The sequence below is a fragment of the Strigops habroptila genome, chromosome 18, assembly GCF_004027225.2.
Source record: "Strigops habroptila isolate Jane chromosome 18, bStrHab1.2.pri, whole genome shotgun sequence".
NCBI lineage: Eukaryota > Metazoa > Chordata > Aves > Psittaciformes > Psittacidae > Strigops > Strigops habroptila.
The window spans coordinates 5,270,550-5,291,190 of record NC_044294.2 but is presented as its reverse complement, the minus strand read 5'-3'; positions in this window follow the sequence as shown (position 1 = coordinate 5,291,190).

Here is a 20,641-nt window from a genome sequence, read left to right as displayed (position 1 = left end):
GGCTGTCCCCACAAGGAATTCAAACCAGATTTGGACACAGTCATCCAGCTCCCCAGTGGGATGCTCCTGGTGTTCCCCATATCCGCAACTCCAGCAGCCCCAGCCTGGGGTTGGTGGGGACCCAAATCCAAGCCATGAGGCTGCTCGTTCGGAGCCTCATGGTTTGAATTCAGGTGCTTTTGGCATGAGTCCCCTCCTGGCCTGCGTTTCGTGGCTCTCCATCCCTCTTGGTATAAACCCAGCACCAGCCAAGCAGGAGAAGGGGAATGAGGGATGGGGGCAGAGCCTGGCACAGCCTGACACCAGCCCCTTTCTTTTCCCAGATAAAAATCACCTCTTCCTCCATCTCCAGGAGCATTTTTGACTCTTTCCCTTGATTTTTGAAGCCAAGGAAAGACTAAGCAGGGATGGAGGCACACCAGCACCTGGGGACATGCAGCAGAGAGGGAACATGGGCAGAAAGACAGCGGGACAGGGACAGGATTGCTGGGATCAGCCATTAGGTGCTCTTAAAGGAATTTTAATCAGGGAAAGATGGTGCTGTCAACAAAAACAAGCGGGAAGCTCTGTGCCGAGGCTGACACCAGAATCTGGGAAGTACAATCTCTACCCAGAATGACAGGTTAGGAGGTGATGAGCACACAGGGTTTAATCTAGGGAAGTAGCTGCTGGGAGGGGATGGGACATGGCTGGGCAACAGCTCCCAGGGTTGCATCCACATCAGAGCAAAGCCCAGGATAAGGGCAGCAGGAACTGAGCATCCCACCATGAGCAGATAACCAGGGCTGAGCCAGCTCTGGGTGAGGACAGGCTTCCAGAGCTTTGTGCTGCATCTCCATCCCATGGACAGGAGCAGTTCAGGCCTGCCTGAACCAGGATATTGCTGGAATCCAGCAGCAGGCAGCTCTTCATTAAGGGATTTTGAGGGGATGTGAGCAGACTCACGTGTGCTTCCCAGTGCCTGGAAGTCCACTGCTAAAATCAAGGTTACCCAGAGCCCATGGGGGAATCACTCTTCCCACTGTGGTGTGACCTGAGCAGGGTGAAAGCTCTCTGATGGCCACATAGTACCAAGATCCAGTGGTCCCAAACCACTGGGACCAGTTTACATCCCCACCAGGCACATATGAACCCAGCAGTGAGGCTCAGCGTCTTCCCTCTCCACCAGCAATGGGCACCTTCCCTTGCGTTGCATTGCCCTGGTTGACTTGGCCTTGTTCCACACTCATCTTTGGGGCTGTGGCATTGCCTGGAGGCATTTAGGAAGGAGGAAGGTTCCCATGGAGCCAGGTGTACCTCCTCCTTCCTGCTGAATACCTGTGGAAAGATGAGGAGATTGCTTCCCTGCCCTAATCCCAGCTCTCAACTGAGGATACCTGTGCTTGCCACTGCCTGGGGGAGCCTGTGGGCTGCAGGAGGTGCAGCTGGGAGCACTGGAGGCATAAACCCAGTTTGGAGCAGCTTAAGAAGCTATCCAAGTTGATATCACTGGTCATGCCCTTGGAGCGGGGATTGTGAAGGTAAGAGAAGTGATGCAAGGGGCTTCCTTGCTCTGCTTGGGATCAGTGGGACCCTATGAAGCTTTATTCCCACCACCTCCATTTCGACTGGAACATCACCCCACTCCAAAGCAACTGGAACCAGTTTGCTGCTGGGAAGAGGGGCTCAGGGTTTCTCCCAAGAGGCAGCTCAGTGCCCAGTGACCTCACTGTGGAGATTTACAGCCACTGGACTCAGCAGTGGTCCCCGGCTGCCGCATCTCTGCACGTCCCTTTCCCATCAGTGACGCTTGAGGCTCTTAATTTAATAGGGCTGGCACTGAGGATTTTGGCAGGGAGGGATGGGAATGGTGGCGTTGAATGTGTCCAGTTCCCACTCTTTTAAGGTAAATGATGAACTGTAATAAATATCTCAAGCCCAGAATGATGTTTCTTTGCCATCAAGGAATGAATGAGGCTCGCAGCCCATTTTTGGCTGGGCCACATGAAACCTTGCAGGGGTTTATTTTGCCGTTCTGGCTTTTTAGAGCCTTAATCCTACCATTGCTGGAGGAAGCTCTCAGAACCCACAGAAAGTGACCTGAAAATGTTCTTTTCTTCCCCCATCCCTACTTTGTGCTCTTGTAATATGTACTGAGAAAGCCAGATAAGCAGGGGAGAGCCTTAGGAGGGGATGTGGGGGATGCTGGGGATGGCTGAACCCTCAAATGGGTTTTACTGGGAAACTGGCTTTTCGACTTTGGGCAGGGCAAGGGGCAGTTTTCCACTGCAAAATCTCATTTATCACCCACCCTAAATGCTCTGTCTGTCAGCTTGGGATGGCATTTCTCCTGCTTCTCTGGTTCCTGGTGGAAATAAAGGTTTAGAGCAGCATCCTGGGAATGCTGCCTGTTCCCAGCAGCTGGGCCAAAAGCAAAGGTGTAAACTCAGAGGTTCTCCATAAAAATCAATCCCAACTCTCCATCCACTTGCTGAGTTGGATGAGGCTCCATAAAGCCACTTGGAGGGGGGTTGATTTTCCTCCCCTGAGCTTTTGAAAGCCATTTAATGGGGGGGTAGGAGAGCTTCTGTGATGGGTGCAGGGGTGTTGCTTTGGAGGTGAAAGGCAATGCCCATCCCTCAGCATGGTTGGGAGAGCTGGGAGACCTGGATTCACTCCCAGCTTCCACACAGGTCCTGAGCAAGCAGGCTTGTGCCTCAGTTTCCCCATCTGAGTGTTCCTTGCCAGGGCAGGGTGTGCTGCTGGGAGAAAGCCTTTACAATATAAAAGGAGGTCTTGGTGTCTTCTGCAAAAGGAAGCTCCTGGAGTCAGCTGAGGACAGTCCTGGCTAACAGAGGGGAGGAGATCAGGATCTCACTTGCCTATTACGGTCCCAGTAATGCTGGGCTGACACATGGCTGCGAGCACAGCGAGGGCGCTGGCAGTGATCACAGCCCTCATGGCCTGCACCCAGAGTCACCATGTGCTGGCCCTCCCCATCCCCTTCTCAAAGAGCGAGAAGGGAAAGCAGTGAGCCAGGTCACAGCTCACCAATGGGCAGCCAAAATCACCCCTTCCCCAGCTTGTCCCCAAACTCCTTGCTGGGGACGGTTGGCTCCTTCCCCCAGCCCACATTAGTGTGTTGAGCTCGGCATGCCAATGCACACACCAGCTGCTTGGGGACCACAAACCCCTTGTTTGCTTGCTTTTACACCTGGAAAAGGACATCTTCTAGAGGTGAAACAAAGCCCCAAGGACCCATGTGGTGCACAGCTCCAATTGCTCCTTCTCCTCCATCCCTGGAGCGCGGGATGTTCTCTTCCCCACCACACTGGTGCTCCCTATGGCATGACGAGGGTTGAGACCCCACCGTTCCCTCCCCTATGCCTGTTTTTTTTAGCTGATTCATGGAATTTCTGCTCTGGCAGCACCATGTTGCTTGAAGCTGTTTATGTGAGTTCAGGAGGCGACAGGAAGCTATTTTTAGCTCGCCGGGGAGCGGAGCAGGATTAAAATGCAGTCAGTGTTACAGACGCTGGGGCTGAATCAGTATTCCTGCACAAGCGTCTCCGTGCCAGCGTTTTCCGTTGAGTGTCTGAAAAGCCCAAGTTTCCATGGAGACCCAGCTCCAGGCAACCCGTTTCCCTTGTGAAAGGAGAAAGCAAAAAGCAGCAGGTAGGGAGCAGGCACAGGGATGGCCAAGATCTGGCTCCAGGAGGAGGATGGTGGCTATAAATCCTGGTCTTTTTTCACCCAGGATGCAGGCGTGGGAGCAAGGATGTGGGCATCAGGTTGTGAAATGGTGTTCAAAGGTGGTGGTTCTGTTGGCACCTCATCCCCCTTTGGTGGGATTTTGGCGGTTGGATGTGCTTTCTGGGTGCTGGGTTTGCTAAGCTGGTAGTGCAGGGTGGCAAGAGGTCTTGGCCTTGCTACGAGGAAAAGGAGCAGTGTGGTGCTGAGGAGGAGATGGGTCCGGGTTTGCTCTCCTGGAATGGTGGAACCAGGAATTTACCCCCCATCTCCATCAGCAGATCCTCATACCCATGTTGGGACCTTGTCTTTTTCTGCCTGGAAGCACCTCTAAGGGGCTTTGCCAGGGGCAGGTGGTCTTTAGTCCACAATGTGGGAGCAGAAATGCTCTAAGAGGACATGAGGATTAAGATGATTGCTTAGGATCACTGCAGAACCATCCTGTCTTGGTTTGCCTGTTGGCCAACATAGAGACGTTGGCCACAAGAGTCTCCATGGGGAAGAGACTGAACCATTGCTGTTCTCCTTTGTCTTCTAGCTTGGCAAATCTCCCCATCCCCCCCTCCTGCTGCATCTATCTTGGAAATGTATAGGATTTCTCCTGCTTGTCCCCAGCACTGTGGTTAGGACTCATCTCGGCCGGTGATGTTGTGGCATTGGCTGATCTGCAGCACTGAGGTGGTCATTTACTTCTCCTAAGAACCACAGATGCTTGGTCTGCAGACTCCTTTGATGGCACCCTTGGAGATATTGCTCTGGTGGGGACGTGGACATAGGTTGCATGATGAACCCAAGGAGCTGGTCTCTGCTATATGGTCCCCAGAAGTGAGGCCCTGCCTTAGGCATAGGTTTTCCAAGCAAGTCTCATCCTTGAACACATTTAGATTCAAGCTGGAGCCTCCATTTCTTCCCAGTTACTTTCCCTTTACTATGATGAGACTTTCACGAGGCGATCCAGCATGTAGAAACCTAGAAAACCCAGCCTGGGACTGCTTGTAGGTGCTGCAATGGAGGCTGAAATGAAGCAGTTAATCATGATGATATAAAGCACCAAGCAAAGGCCAGGTCTTGGATTTGGCCAGCCCATCACTGCCCCCGTGCATGGGGCTGCTTGGCCTGCAAGAGCAGATCTATGGGTGATGTGTAACATGGTGCAACTTCTGGCCAGGGTTGGGATGGATCATCTCTGGAGGGATGAGCTGCTTCTGGGAGCAGAAGGGGTCCCCACATCCAGAGTTCCTGGTGAGATCTCATCCTGCAGCAGGATCTGGTTGGCTTCACAGAGAGGTGGAGCAGAGATTTCACAAGGCCATAGACAGACCTGAGCCACCAAACCCCTGTTGCAATGGGGTACATTGAGGCCATGTCCTCTGCAGTGCGGTTTGGTACTTTGATTTTTCAAACCAGAACAAATCTACTCAGTTCTCGAAGCTCAGTTTGTGCTTTTCCCATCCTTCACCTGGGGACAAAAAATGAAATCCCATCTGCAGCAAAACTGCTTCAGGTTCTTAAAGGTGTTTTCATTACAAGGGAAATAGATGTTTCGAGCCCCATGTCCTCCGAGCAAACTCCAAGTTGAGAAATGGTTCCAACCAAAACGCTTTTTACTGCAGCATTTTTCAGCCTGATTGATTCAGATTTTTGCCCAAGCAGTGAAAAGGCTTCTTTTGATCTAAAAACTGTTGGCATTGGCTTTTTCTAATTGAAACCCATTTCTGCTTTCATCAATAATTGTTCTTCCATCTCTAGGCTGCACTCAGCATGACTGAAACAGCTCCTGTCCAACGGGTTATTCCAGGATTGGGAACAGGCGACACAATGGGCTTTTATCTCTGTTCATGGTGAATTTAGACTTGTTCCTATTTAGGCTGTGTTCAAAAATGGTCTGTTTTCCTTGTTCTGGGTAATAAGAGGCAGAAAAGTCATGTTTTGGCCCAGCTTCCTGGTTTTGTGTCATCTTGGAAGAGGTGCCTTTCCCCATGGTGTCAAGGGGGTGCTACTAGAAGGACTTTGGTGTCTGAGGGTCATGGTTGAGCTCTTGGATCTTGGCTTTGGTCAACGTTTGGCATGGGTTAGTAGAGGACTAACACCCCAGCACTTGTTGTACTGCTGGGTTGGGGGCAGACATCCAGCTGGGGTGCACAGTGTGACCTGGCTGTCATGGTGTCACACCATGGCAGGAGTGTCCCAGGGAGTCCCCCATGTCCCTGGGCTTGGGGACCCTGTGCTGGGGCCATACTCCTAACCCTGCCAGATGCTCAGTGGTAACAAAGGGCACTTTCTGTTTGAATCTCGGAGGCTGCATGCAACAAACTGCCTCCTATCACTGCTGTCACCTGGGCAGTTCCATCATCAGCCCTTTGTGTTCTCCTGGGTGAGCAAGTCTTCATCTTTGCTTTCTGCTCTTGGAAAACTAGATTTGTGGAACAGCCTGGAGCAAAAAGAGCCCAAATCAAACCCAAAACCCCAAACAAATTGCATCACTCCAGCTATCTACTGCCTTTATGTCAGCAGCCTGGCTCAATTCTCCACAGGACCCTGTGGCCCTCCTTTGGGAGAGGATGGATGACTTGTGCAGCTTCATTCTCAGCACCAATGGGAAGCAGGGATGGTCAGGCAGGGGTGAGCACTCTGTGGAGTGGGGAGATGTATTATAAACCTGTTGCATTTAAGCCTTGATGGGAAATAGCACCATGTTTGCACCAGAGCACCATGTCCTCCCTTGTGCATGGAGACTTCAGGAGGTTTGGCCAAGGGGAGGAAGGGAGAAGCCTGAAGAGCATCCTGCAGCAAGGATGCTCTGGTTGCTTCCAGCTGGAGTAAACACCAGACTGCAAGCAAAGGGAAGGTCAGTGGTGTCCAAGCAGCTTTGCCAGGCTGTGGTAGCACCTCACAGGGTCATCATCCTCTTTGAACGTGTTCCCCTGGTCTCTCTCTGTGGAACCCCCACACTCCAGCCTCTGCTTTGCATTTATAGCTGCCATTGGCAGCTCTTTTTGTTATTTTCTGCTGTTCATGTCAAGAAAAAAAAGCAGCAGCTGACACCATCTCACTGTTTGTGGAAGGAAACTATTTAGGGACATAACTAGTGGGTTTTGGAGAACTTGCCATACTGGGAGAGCCGTGGTTCCTTCCAGCCTTGCATCTGCCCAGCTCCCTGCCAGCCAGCTCTGCTTAACAGGATGCTTTTAATGGGATGTTAATGACTCCAAAATAAATACCATGGAGCAATTTCGGAGCAGAATAATTGGGAATCAGCTGGAGCTGGAGCCTCTTCGTGCTTCCCGAGTGCTTGTCCCTCTCGGAGAAGGACGTCACGTTCCCATCACTGGTTTAAACATGTCCTCGGTGCTGACTGGTGTGTTGAAAGCCAGTGTAAGCTGATGAGCTTGGCAGGGCCGGGTTTTGGGGGGAGAAATGGCCTTTTAAGAGGCTGGGGCTGAACTGAAACAATCCCTTCAGAGCAGCACTTTGGAAGTGATTCGGGAGAAGCTGGGAGAGATGCAGGCTCTCCTCATTGGTCTGGGTTCTGGCTGTGATGGGGGAGAAATGTGTTGGCTCTGCACAGTATAATGAGAGCTCCTGTACCCCAGAAAGTGATGGGTAGAAGTTGGGGGTGAGTGGTGAGGAGCCCCCTCTGTGCTCCCATCCTCAGCTAAATCCCATCGGGAGAAACTGTGGACTAAATGTATGTGGTTGTGGAGCTGCTGCTCTGCTCTCAGCAGCATCCGCTGCTCCTTACTTGCAATTCATGGGCTTTTTGCTTCTAAATTTAGCCCTTTTGGGGCAGGATGGGTATGGCGGAAGTTTGATGGGGGGGGAGAAGGAGGGGAAGCATTTCTCTCTCCAGGTCTATTGTCTAATCAAAGGGAGCCCGACTTTAAAGGCTTCACAGTGCAGAGCCGACAGGGAACATGCATCATTAAAGATGTTCAAGTGCCTCCGTTCCCCAGCACCTCTTTGAAATCGCTGGTGACTGCCCTGCCTCGGGGGGAGCCGTGTTGTGCCGCTGCCGCGTCCCCTTCCCAGGTACCACAACAGGGACCGGGCTCAATTTGAATGCAGGAGCTCTCCAGGCTGCAGGCATCTCCCCATCCCGAAATGCAGCACTAGGAATTGTCTCGTTTGCACGTTCAGCCCCTCTCCCCATTGCTTTCTGGATTTGCACTGGTACCAGCAAGCCATATGGGGATAAACCAGCCCACTTTGCTCTCGGGGATGCTTTTTTTCTCTCTCATATAAGAAAACAGGTTTGTCCTACAACAACCATACCCAAAAAGCCAGCAGGAGGGAGGCGATGCACATGGCGGGGGTCAGCTCTTAAAGCTGCATATTTGGGTCAGGACCCACTTCTCTCTCCTCTGATTGGGGCACTATGGGGCCAGGATGCTCTGCCAAAGGATCTGCTGGTTGCTGGGAGGGAAGAGCTGTGGATGCGGGGGCTGGGAGGGAGCCGCAGGGGCGGTGGGTGCTCTCGGGCACTCGGAGAAGCGCGTTGAGCCCACACTGAGGATGCTGCTCCCGGCAAATCGATGCTAATCCCGTTGTCTCTGCTGCAGAGACGGCACCGCCCCGGCAGGCTGAGGCAGGAGCGAGGCGGGTGCAGGCGGAGACACTCGAGCCTGTAAATCAGGACGGTTCATGTCTCTCCGGGGCACTTTGGGTCCCTCATAGCTGCTAAAAAGAGGTGCAACGGGGGGATCCCCAACTTCTACAGTGGCCAGGGAGCTGCCTGTGCTGCTGAGGGCAAGCCTCCTGCCTCTCATGTGCACAGTCCATGCCCATCCGTCTCAAAACCTCACCAGGAGGAAGGAAGAAAGAGAAGTTTCTTAGTGAACCCCATCACCTTTGCTCCTGGCTCTTCTCCCCGCTTTTCCTTGCTGCTTTTCCCCTCTGCTTTTCCAGCCTGCAGGACAAACCCATCCCCTCAGCAGGGTAGCAAGCACCTGCACCTCATCCCACCTCAACACGCCATTCCTGACTGCATTTCCATGGAATCAGCATCTTCCAAGATGCAGGAAGAAGCATTTTCTGGGTTTCTCCCCCATATTTCGCCTGTGGAGGATGCAGGTGGGTGGGTTTTTCCCTGGTCTGATTGGAATTTGGATCAGTGTGTCCTGGCTGGCTATCAGCCCTGTGAATCACCACCCTGAGCAGCTGCTTTGTGCTGATATGGCACCGAGTGGCTCCCTAAGACCCTCAGCCTCGGTGGGACCACGCAGTCAGGGGGTTTAATGGGGGAGGAAAGTGCTGAAGGAGATGGGAATAACATTTGGCATGAGCCCGTTGTGCCTGAGGCAGGTTCATGGATGCAGGTGGGAGAGAAGCAAATCACCAGCCATGGCTTCTGCCACCGAGTTTTTAGCCTGGGGCTTAACTCCCAGCTTCAGTTTTGATATCCCGAATCAAGGCTGTTGACGTGCTCTGCCGCTTCCCAAAGGCTGCTTTGCCTTTCTCTTTGGCTGATGCTTATCTTTGTGGCTGGAGGAGACCATTGTGCTCCGTAACTTTGACTTCCTGCATTAAACAGGCCATAAACTGCTGCGTGGTGCTAAGCCTTGCTATTAGCATTCATTGCTGCGGAGGGAACAGGCACGGCAAGCGCGGCTCCATGGGAGGGGGAGCTTTTTAAAGCCATCACCTACGGCCATGCAACCTGTTATGAAAACTCTCTGCATGACCAGGATGGATTTGTTATGTGCAACAGGGGATGGGGGTAATTACAGGAAAATCACCGTCTCTTGACTGATAAGAGCCTGACGGGTTTGTTCTGGGAATTAGGGGGGTCAGCCCACTTGTCGTAGGTGGTTTCCCCACCTCTCAGGGTGGCTTTGCTCGTGGATTGGCAATCCAAGGTGCTGTGTTTGCTTCCACAATGCCTGCCCAGCCCAGGGCTGGCTGCCTGGCTCTCCTCAGGGGCACAGGGAGCCGTGCTGGGTTAATGTCTGGCTAGGAAACAGCAGTGCTGAACACTTGATCATACCTTTGCCTGATCGTTCTGCATTCACCACCGGGCTCTGGTGGGGGTTTTGGCTCAGATCTGCCTCATTTGCCCCCGCTGACCAAGGTGGCCAAGAGGGCACTGGTGGGTTTTAGCACTGGGAGCTCCAACCTGGGCAGGACCTCTCTGTGTGAGGGGTTTGGTGGGTGTAAAACAGGACTTGTGTGGCTATGCTTTGGTTTTGGGTGGAAGGCAAGAGTCAGGAGGTGCCTTGATATGGGCGAGGACCTCAAGGTGGGGAAGAACAGGAAGCGTGAAGAAGCCTTGGGTGGAGGTGCAGTCTGCGGAGCACTGCTTGGAGGGGAGTTGAGGAAGGGATTAATGGGCACCATGATCATTGGGATGTCCCCCAGGACAGGAGGAGGAGGGGATTTAGCCTGGTACAGCACAGAAGCCACAGCCCCTTTGGTCTTTATCTCTCCCTTCTGCTCAGCAGCTTCCCCGTACTCCATCCCACCCCTCTCCTACCCACCTCAGCCCCATTCTCTTGCTCAGGACATCCCCTGCCCTGTAGTCCTTGGGGCACAGCACCAGTGGGTGACCATGCCACCACCTCTAACCGTGCCAGTACCTGCCCTTGGTCAACCCAACCACGTAAGATGAAGGTCTCAAGAGCTTTTGCAGACCAAACCGAGTTGCAAAGGGGTTTTGCTGCACTTGGGTATGTTTTTTTCCCTCCCTCCTGCATAGAGAAGCTTGGGGAGGAGAAAGGACAAAAGGACCTGAGGAGCCTTTGCGGCTGGATCTAGGCCCCAGGCAGTGTGGGGACCTCATCTGCTGCTGGAGAAGGGCAGTGCAGGGGTGGGGAGGGATGGGAGAACAGGCTGAACTCATGGAGATATTCACAGACTGGCTTCCCTCCTTTCTGACCTGGTTTAAATTAAGCCATCTGCCCACATTAAATGGTGAATTATCTCACCTGCTGCCTGTGTCCCTGTGGGGACAGTGGCCAGAGGAGCAGGAGGAGAGAGTGAACGCTGCACCCTGGCCTTGGAGCTGGCTGAATGACACCCATGGAATTGGGTGGCATCTTCCTTTCCGCATCACAGGGATCAGCCCCAGGCAAACCAGAGCTGGTCACCTGGGAAGGTCACAGCCCTGCTCTGCTAGTCTTGGAGGAGGGTTAGATACTGGTCTCTAATCCATCTAATCAAGCTGAGAGTGGTGTGACCTTCCTCGGCGTGTGTCCTTGGGAGTCCTTTTCTGGATGGCAGCGCCTGTCCGAGTGTAAGAGCTCTGACTGTGATGCCACAGCTTGGAGGATGGGAGGGATGCAGGGACCAGGATGGAGGCTCTGGAGCTGCCATGGGGAACAGCAACCCAGGGAGGGCTGAAGCAGGACCTGGATTAGCTCAGGGTGGGGTTTGGCTTGATTTCTGCCTTTGTAAGTGGTGCCTGCAGGGAGGGGAGATGCACACTGAGGCTGAGGGAGGAACTTCCCCCATGGTGTTTAGCTTGGAAAGACCTCCCTGGTCCTCCAGGGCTGTCTTCAGAGAACCCTGCTCTGGGTGAGCACCCACAGTCAAGGTGGGGGGAATATGTTTCCTTTGGGCAGTGTGGGGCCAGCCTCAAACCCTGCTGTGGGGTCCCAGCTGGGTACCCTCCTCATGGGCTGCATCCTCTGGAAGGATCCCAGGCCCATCCTGTGCTGAAATACAGATGCAGGAGTTGATGGAGCATCTCCAGGACTGAATGTGCAACAGGACTTTCAAAGGACTTTGGCTGAGAAGTTTCATTTACAGCTCATGCAGCTTAGTTTGCTGTGAATGCACCAAGTGTGGTGGTTATTGCAGAGCAATGGTAACCTGATTACCAGCTGCCTCTACCTTGGGATCATTGGGATCACCAGGGAAGAGTAACTGGGGGTGTCTCAAAGCTTTCTGGAGAGATTTGGAGCAAAATGGAAGCTGTTGGTGTCCTCAGCCCCTGGGATGTGTTTGCTCCTGTGTGTGTGTTACTCCACCTGCCTTGTGGGATGGTTTGGAGGACCCTGGTGGTAGAATCTCAGCAGTGATACCCTGGGGCTGCTCACGCAGGATGGTGCAGATGCAGGTTAAAATCCTGCCCTGGTGCTGAGGGAGCTCCCTGGGAGATGGGACCTCGGCAGGGATCCATTCCCTCCCTGGGATCCCCATTTCCTGCTTTACTCCGTGCTCTTGTCTGTATTTTCGGAGGGAAGGCAGGGATGCGAAAGCCACAGAGAAGAAACAAGGAGCATTTCCCCCTTTCCTGTTCAAGCCTGCAAACAATCCTGCTGCTTCCCACTCCAACCACCCAAAGGAGCCAGGCAAAATCCCCGCAGCCTCCTAAGGAATGCCCAAACCAGAGCAGTCGGGATGAGGGGGAATCTGCTGCAGGGGGAGATGGGATGGAGCTCGGAGTTAAGGGACAGATGGTGAGGGCGAGGGGCAGAGCCTGAAGGGCAAATCACACCTGCAGGGAAGATGAATGAGCTGATGGCCCAAGATGAGCGATGGTGGCATCTCAAGGGGATCAGCAGGAAGAGGATGGGGAAGGAGACCACGGCAGAGATGAAAGGGTTAACCCAGCGAACCAGTTTCTCCTCAGCAGCAAAGATTTGGGTTTTCCACTCAGTTTTCTTTCCCTCCTGGCAGTGTTTCGGTGCAATAAACCCACATGTGTGTGTACACACAAAGACGCTGCCCTTCCCCTAAGGAAAATAACCTCTTCCATCTGCAGGCTCTGTGCGTGGCTCATGGCCAGGAGGCACCAGGGGCTTTATTACCTCCAGGAATGGGTGATTATCCACATGTGTCAGATGGGGGGAACTGAGGCTGTGAAGCAGTGAAATGGCTTGGCCCAGGGTGGAAAGTAACCTGGGGTTTGGGCAATGGGTGGCCCTGCTGTTTGCTTGCAGCAAGCTGGGTGCCAAGGGGATGTGTTTTTGCTTTTGAGCAGGTTGGCCTAAAGCATCAGCACTATGAGCACATCCCCCCCTGACCATCTAAGCTGTATCTAATTTAAGACTCCAGAGGGGCCAAAAGCCCCATTGGGTGCCTGGGCAGGGCTACAGAGGGGAATATTCCACCCTGGTTGCTCTTGGCTGGTGATAACCAGCACCCACAGCAGGAAGAGGGATGGACCCTGATGTGCTCTGCCCCCAGCTGCTATTCTCAGCTGTGGCTGCTCTTTTTTGGGCTGGTTTTTGTCTTCATCCAGTCAGGCACCCCATCAACCAGACAGGAGAGATGAAAATGAGCTCTTGTCTTCTGTGCAGGAGAAGATCAGGGAGAGACACGGAAGAAAAGTGAGGGAAATGAAGCAGAAATAGCTCCAGGGGTCATTTAAAAATATCCCCATGTCTCCCTTAAATATATATTTAGTCAGGATTCATGGTCCGTGCTTGAGGGAGCTCCAGGCACCAAATGTGCAGAGTGGTTCTTGATAAAGACCCACGGGATGTAGAACAGCTTAGAGGGGAAGGAGGCTTGTGGGATGGGGAGATTCCAAGGTTCCTCTCAGCCACCCTCCTGTGCCCATTGGCTGCACCCACACTGCATAAAGCCAGACACTGAGCCTTTTAGGTCTCTAAACCATGGTTCTTTTCCATCAACAGCCAAATCCAGGCTCTTGCTGATGGAGTAGGGCTGGCAATGCAACCCTCTGAGAGCCCATGGGCTCTCACCAGCCTGTGTGCAGCAGGTTTGTGGTGCCACCACCCTGTCCATATGGTTTTCCTCCTTTGCGCTGGTCTCTCTGCCTGAGTGAGGACAGCCCAGCTTGGGTCCTTGTCCCCAGGAAGGCTGGGAGCCAAGAAGGAGGTGCTGGACTGAGCCCAGCTCTTCTGGACGTGAACTGCTGATGGACCAGACAGAGGGATAGAAAGGCATGGCATTACATCTGTTACACAGTGCCCATGAGGGGACATGAGTGGCAGGTTTGGTTCCACAGGAGGAAGAGCGTGAAGCCACCACAGTGATGCTGCTCTGTGTGTGAAGCACCGGGATGGCCAGGAGCAGCTCTACGTCCCTCACACCAGCTGGTCCATTGGCATTGAGATCCCAAAGTGTTTCCCAGCACCCAGTCCTTTAGAAGCAAGAAGATCCCCTTGTTCCTAGGAGTTAAAGACCCCTCTGGAGGGCAGCCCTCATTGCTCAGCTCCCAGCTCTGCCCCAGGAGCTTCGTGATCAGCCAGAGCCCATGAATTATTCACCACTCCTTGGTGGTGAGCACCCTGTTACACTGAGGACAAGGGTCTCCTTGAGCAGCAAAGCCTTGCCCAGGGCTGTCAGCTTGGAAACCCAAGACCTCGAGGGAGTTCAACTCGCACATTCCTTCCTCTGGTCCAGCTTTGCTCTGATGGCAAAGTCAGGCAGGGTTTTGACTTTGGAGCCCCAAATGAAGGTTGATGGGTGTCTCCTTACAGACCTGGGGCCTTTATTGATCGTCTCCTGCCTGAGTTTCCACCCTGTCCAGATTGTAACTGCTCCCCTCGAGGTGATGAATGGAGCTGTCAGCCTATGGTTTAGTTTAATTGTCATCTTTCCCTCCTGCTAGGAGCATAAAGACACGATGAACCTGTGCTGGAGTACCCTGGGATGTGCTGGCGAGCATTTGGTGCTTGGTGGGGGCATCGTCCATCCCAATCTGCCTGGCACAGGACCACCCCCCCCTCTGAAAACCCACAGGGTGGGGAAACGGAGGCACTGGAGCTCGGTAGCAGGTGGGAAATCGCTCATGGGTGACAGGGAAGAGAAAGCCTGTGCACGGCAGGGATGGTGGGGTGGGAAATGGGGATAACTAGGGAAGAAACAGGGAGTTTTGTGGTCGGCATGTGTGTTCTCCAAGCAGAGGGGTTCCAGGCACCTTCTGGGCTCCTTGCATTTCAGCACAAGATCTTTTTTGCTTGGGAAGCAGTTGGAAGGGAGGGAAGATGTTGTGAAGACTTGGTCTCCTCTCCTCTAGGGCTGCAGGCAAAGATGCCCTGAGAGGACAGGAGAGGATGTGCTGTTCGGTGTGACACCCTCTGCTCCCACTGCTGCTGGAGCATGGCACAGGGAAGAGCTGTGAGACGTGACAACCACCACCCTGAGGACTAAAGGGAGACGTGGGACCTGTGTTTCTGTGATGGTGGGAAACAAGGTACGGATCCTTTCAGGTGCAGAAGAGGGGTGCGAGGTGCCATCTCCTTGGTCCCTGTGTGAGCACTGGGCTCTCGCTGGCTCCTGCCCAGCCTTTCCCTTCCCTTGTGCAAATGGTTGGGAAACGTCTTTTGCTGGAGGCTGTGTCCTGGCTTTCCTCGTGCAGGGACATGGAATTGCTCAAGCGGAGGCTCCAGTGTTTAAAGGCACCTGCTGGGATCATGGTGGCTCTCGTCTCTGCTCTGCGTGAGCACAGATGGGCTGAGACCCTCTGGGACGTGCTGCTCCTCCCTGAGACAAGGGCTTTGTTTTCCTCCTGAGGAGGGAGAGGAACCAAGGCATGGAGTGATGATGGGCTGGATTGCTGCCTCTTGGTGAAAGGGTTTCTCAATGGAGTAGGAAGCAAAATTGGGCTCCTCTGAGCGCAGGTAGCGATTGGAAGGCGAAGGAACCAGCTTGCAGACAGACTGGAGGTGACATGAGCCAAACTACCCGAAGCCCATGGATGTACGCAGCTCCCCAGGGCCCCGCTTGGCTTCATTGGGCTGCACCCCTGCAGGAGGAGCCTTGCCAGGAGGGACCAGGGATGGGCATCCAAAATCGGGTGCCTACATCCTGTAGAAACATCAGTGTGCTGAGCAGGGCCATCCCCAGTGAGACAAGTGGAGGGAAGCTGGAGCCGGGGAAGGGCAGGAGGCCAAGAGCGCGGGTGCTCAAAGCTTTGTAATTCTAGATTCATGGAATCATAGACAGGTTTGGGTTGGAAGGGACCTTAAAGCTCATCCAGTTCCAATCCCTGCCACAGGCAGGGACACCTTCCACTAGTGCAGGTTGCTTCAAGCCCTGTTCAACCTGGCTACGCTCTCTGATGAAGGTCCCTCTCCAGCATCCTTGTAGCCCCCTTCAGACACTGGAAGCTGCTCTGAGGTCTCCAGCAGCTTCTCTTCTCCAGGCTGAACAGCCCCGATGTTCTCAGCCTGTCTCCATACGGGAGCTGCTCCAGCCTCCTTCCTTGCCTAATTCCCTCTGTACTTCGGGGGGTTATTCTCTTCGGGGGGTTATTATGACTCTCCGTTAATCTGTGACTCTCAGGTGGAAGCCGCAGCATGGGGCCGGATCAGGTCCCGGCCATTCCTGGGCTGCCGTTGCCCTCTGCCGGCAGAGGGACGGGCAGGAGCGAGCAGAGCCCCGGGACGTGGTGCTGGGACCCCCGGGGCTGGAGACTGATGCGCACCGGGCGCCCTGGGGCTGCTCCTTGTGAGGATGCTCCAGGAGGTCGATGGGGAGCAGGGATCATCCTGCTCGGGGAACCGCTGCAAAAGCTGTCCCCAAAGTCCTCGGAGCTGAACCAGGGCAAAGGGAGCCTGGTTTAGGCAGTGGTTAACTCAAGCAGAGGCACAGGGGAGGGTGAAGAGGCTTGAACTTGACCCTATCTCGCTGCCAGCGAGTGCTGGACACTGCTTTCCCAGCTGCAGGAAGGAATCTGCTCTCTCCTGGCTTTCCTCGAGCTGCCTGTGGTCGGCTGCCAAACCTCATCCCGCAGGGTGGATGTTCTCCAGTTGGGTTTCTTGATCCTGCTGGCAAAGGCGAGGGCTGGGCTGCTGTGGGGATCAGCAGGAGAAGCGCTTTTGCCTCCTCCCCGGGTCAGAGTGTGTGAGAGCTCACGTCTGGGCAGGCAGCTCCCGTCCCGGGAGGGCTCTTGTGGCCTCACCTAAGTGAAGCTAATGTATTTCAACATCTCTAATGGCCAGCTGGGATCCAAGCACAGCTCCAGGAAGAAAGGCAGCTCGTCTGAACGCAGAGCTGCAACCAAGCAAATGCCTCTCCAGTCGAGATGCTCACAAACCTTCTGCCTGTGTTGAATGACTTTGGGATCCTGCCAGGGAGCTTCTCCTCCTCCATCAGACTGACCTGTTCCTCTGTGATCATAGAATCACAGACTGGTTTGGATTGAAGGGACCTTAAAGCTCATCCAGTTCCAACCCCCTGCCATGGGCAGGGACACCTTCCACTAGAGCAGGTTGCTCCAAGCCCCTGTGTCCAACCTGGCCTTGAACACTGCCAGGGATGGGGCAGCCACAGCTTCTCTGGGCACCCTGTGCCAGCGCCTCAGCACCCTCACAGGGAAGAGCTTCTTCCTTATATCCAACCTAAATCTCCCATGTTTAAGCTTGAACCCATCACCCCTTGTCCTATTGCTACAGTCCCTGATGAAGAGTCCCTCATTCCTCATCTCCAGCCAGGATTTGCAAGGGAGATGCACAGTTAAACCCCCAGAGAATCATTTTTTGCAGGAAAGCAGCAAGTTTCTTTGGCTCTGCAACACACAAGTATCCTCCAGGATGAGCCCAGCTCCGCAGAGGGACCTGGATGCCCAACTCCCATGGACACCAAATGTAATTAGATGTTTATATCTAGGCCAGGGGCTCAAGGGCCATCTGGCACCTTAATTATTCATACATATAAGTGCAGACAGAGCGCTCTTTATCTAGCCTGCGCCTGGGGGGATATTCCTGCTTACTCCAGGCCTTCTCCATGGCCTGGCAAACACAATCCTCTCCAGGGCTTCTTTCTGGTGCTGTGTTGCCTTTTCGCAGTGCCAAAACCTGCTCCAAAACACGAGTGCCACCAAACCAGGCACTGCAGAGATCCACATCTATGGCGGCTGATGTAGAGGTGGAAAAAGCCAGAAGGAGAAGAGTCTCCCCTTGGAAGGAGCGGGTAGGGAGGCTTGAAATCAGATTAAGTGTCTGTCAGGACATCGTCCCTGCAGTGATGTGCCCCAGCGCTCCCCCAAGGTGTCTTTTACGCCGTGACTCATCAGCTGAGGAATTCGAATGTCTGTCTTTTGCTCCCAATCACCCCGAGGCACCACAAGGAAGTGGTTTTAGGACCTTGGCAGATAGAAGTCTCTATCACTAGCTGTTTGGAAGTGATGTATTCTCTCTCAAGCCACTGGAGCTCTGCCAGGTTTTATCAGATGTAACCTCAAAGATGAAGCTGAAATGTGGCAAAACAAGTCTCTTGGTCTAGAGGAAGGTGCCCCTGCCTGTGGCAGGGGGTTGGAACTGGATGAGCTTTAAGGTCCCTTCCAACTCAAACCATTCCAAGACTCTATGATAAGCTTGTCTGATCCACATCCACCTCATAGAATCATAGAATAGTTAGGGTTGGAAAGGACCCAACCCCCTGCCATGGGCAGGGACACTTCACACTAAACCATGTTGCCCACGGCTCTGTCCAACCTGGCCTTGAACACCGCCAGGGATGGAGCATTCACAACTTCCTTGGGCAGCCCATTGCAGCGCCTCAGCACCCTCACGGTAAAGAACTTCTGCCTAATATCTAACCTGAACTTCCCCTATTTCAGTTTGAACCCATCGCCCCTTGTCCTATCGCTACAGTCCCTGATGAAGGTCCCTCTCCAGCATCCTTGTAGCCCCCTTCAGACACTGGAAGCTGCTCTGAGGTCTCCACGCAGCTTCTCTTCCCCAGCCTCAATGTTCTCAGCCTGTCTTCATACGGGAGGTGCTCCAGCCCCTGATCATCGTCGTGGCCTCCTCTGGACTTGCTCCAACAGTTTTCCATTGTTTCTGTCTTCCATATACTTCATGATGACTATCTCCACATGAGCCAAGCACCCATATCATCGCGGGTCCATCTCTGATACACCTATTGGGTTAACTCAGTGCTGTTACGTAGGAGGATCTCGTTTTCAGAAGCTCAATATGTATTTCAAACACAATTTCTATCACTCCCAGCTCTATATTTAGCCACCAGCTATTTACCCACCACTGAAAAGCCACCCACAACTTCAGGAGCCTCTGTACCGTCTCTGTCAGAAGCAGATGATATGACAGGGAGAAATGCAGCCTAATGGCCTGCTATTAAAACCAAATTGGATTCAATTCTCCCCGTGTGGGGTTGAGCCGTTCCTGGGGAGCGATCTTATTTCCATGGGGTGACACAGAGACGCGAGGACATTTCTCTCTGAGGCACAGCAAGGGAACATTGTGCTGTCTGCTCGCTTTAGCTCAAACCACTTAGGCTGTGATTATAAAACACGGCTCAGGGGGGCCGGAGCATCGCTGGCTTAAATGAAATTCTTCTACTGCAGTGTGGCTGCAGGGTTGTGTTTTCCTCCTCAGGTACTGCTGCATTTCATAGTGTCATAGAATCCCAGCGTGGTTTGGCTTGGAAGGGACCTTAAAGCTCATCCAGTTCCAACCCCTGCCACAGACAGGGACACCTTCCACTAGAGCAGGTTGCTCCAAGCCCCTGTGTCCAACCTGGCCTTGAACACTGCCAGGGATGGGGCAGCCACAGCTTCTCTGGGCACCCTGTGCCAGCGCCTCAGCACCCTCACAGGGAAGAGCTTTGATGCCTTTTAATGCAGAACAAATGGTGGAGCCCTGGAGGTGTGGAGTTAGGGTCTGGGGGGATGATTGATGCTTTATGGTGTCCCTGCCCATGGCAGGGGGTTGGAATTGGATGATCTGAAGGTCCTTTCCAACCCAAACCATTCTATGAGTCTATTCTATGGGTCTTTTCAGAAGACTGAACCCAAACCTGTCCTTTCCCATCCCTCCCCTCCTCCCGAGCTGCAGCTCCCGAGTGAAAACGCCGGTGAAAACGGAAACGGATCAGTAAAACCTGTGTTTTACTATACGGGGAATGCTGGAAACGCTTTGAACGCCTCGATCGAGGCAGCGCAGTGCGAGGCAGGGCAGCGCCTTGCTCCCTGCGGCTCCTCCCGGGCTCCCGCACGCGGGCCGGGCGCCGGGGCTCCCGCAGCCGCTCCGGGAGCGGTGTCGGGGTGCCTGCTGGTGCGGACACGTACAAGGAAGCAGGCGCAGGGCCGAATTGCCGCCGCCCGCTTGAACGCTCTCCCCTTCCCGCGGTGAAGTCAAGCCCCGGCCCACCCCGGTGGCGTTTATTCCGCGGCCGCTCGCTCGCCCCTGAGGGCTGGGGGGACGGGCGGAGGCAGCAACATATCCCCACCCCTGCCCCGCGCCGCACCACGGCGCGGTCTGAGCCCTGCGCCGCTGCCGCACGGCGAGCTCTGCCCGGGAACCGCCCTCTTCCTCGCATTGACCAATCAGAGCAAGAGCAAGCGTGACTGATCGCAGCTTTAGCCTATCCGCAAGCGACTTACCGCATCCAATCAGGTGCCTGAGGAGATTTTTCTGGCCCAATCATAAGCGAAGGGCGGGGCTTGGACAGCCGCCCGCACTTCGTCGGGAGCGGCGTGAGCTTCAGCCAATCAGAGCCGCTCAGGGAATGGGCAGAGGTGACCAATGAGGGGAGGGGGCGGGGATAGAGAAGCTCGCGAGAGTGTGAGAGGGACGACGGGAACCCGCGTCTCAGCCAGCGGACCAATGGGGAAGGGCGGGGCGGGGCCGCAGCACGCCTCTAACAACAGACAGGTAAGAGAGCCAATCAGAAGGAGGAGGTAAGTTCGACCCAATAGCCAATGAGCAGGGAAAGGCCTCCCACGGTCGAAATGCTGTGATTGGCAGCGAAAAGCCCCCAGTCAGAAGGCCGCGCCCTTTCTAACTGCCCAATGAGCGAGCGAGGCGGAGAGGAGCGTGAGGGCGGGCTCTTCCCGCCCCCTCCTCGCGGGCGCGCGAGGCCGGCCGGCGGAACGACACAGTGCTGAGCCAATCGGAAAGGGCGGAGCGGGGGGGTGGGCGGGGCTTCGCTCTCGGCGGCCAACGAGGGCGGCGGGCCGGCGCCGAGCCACCAATGAGCGCCGGGGTGGGCGGGGCCCGCTGCGGCCGCGGCTTCCAAGATGGCGGCGGGTGCGTGA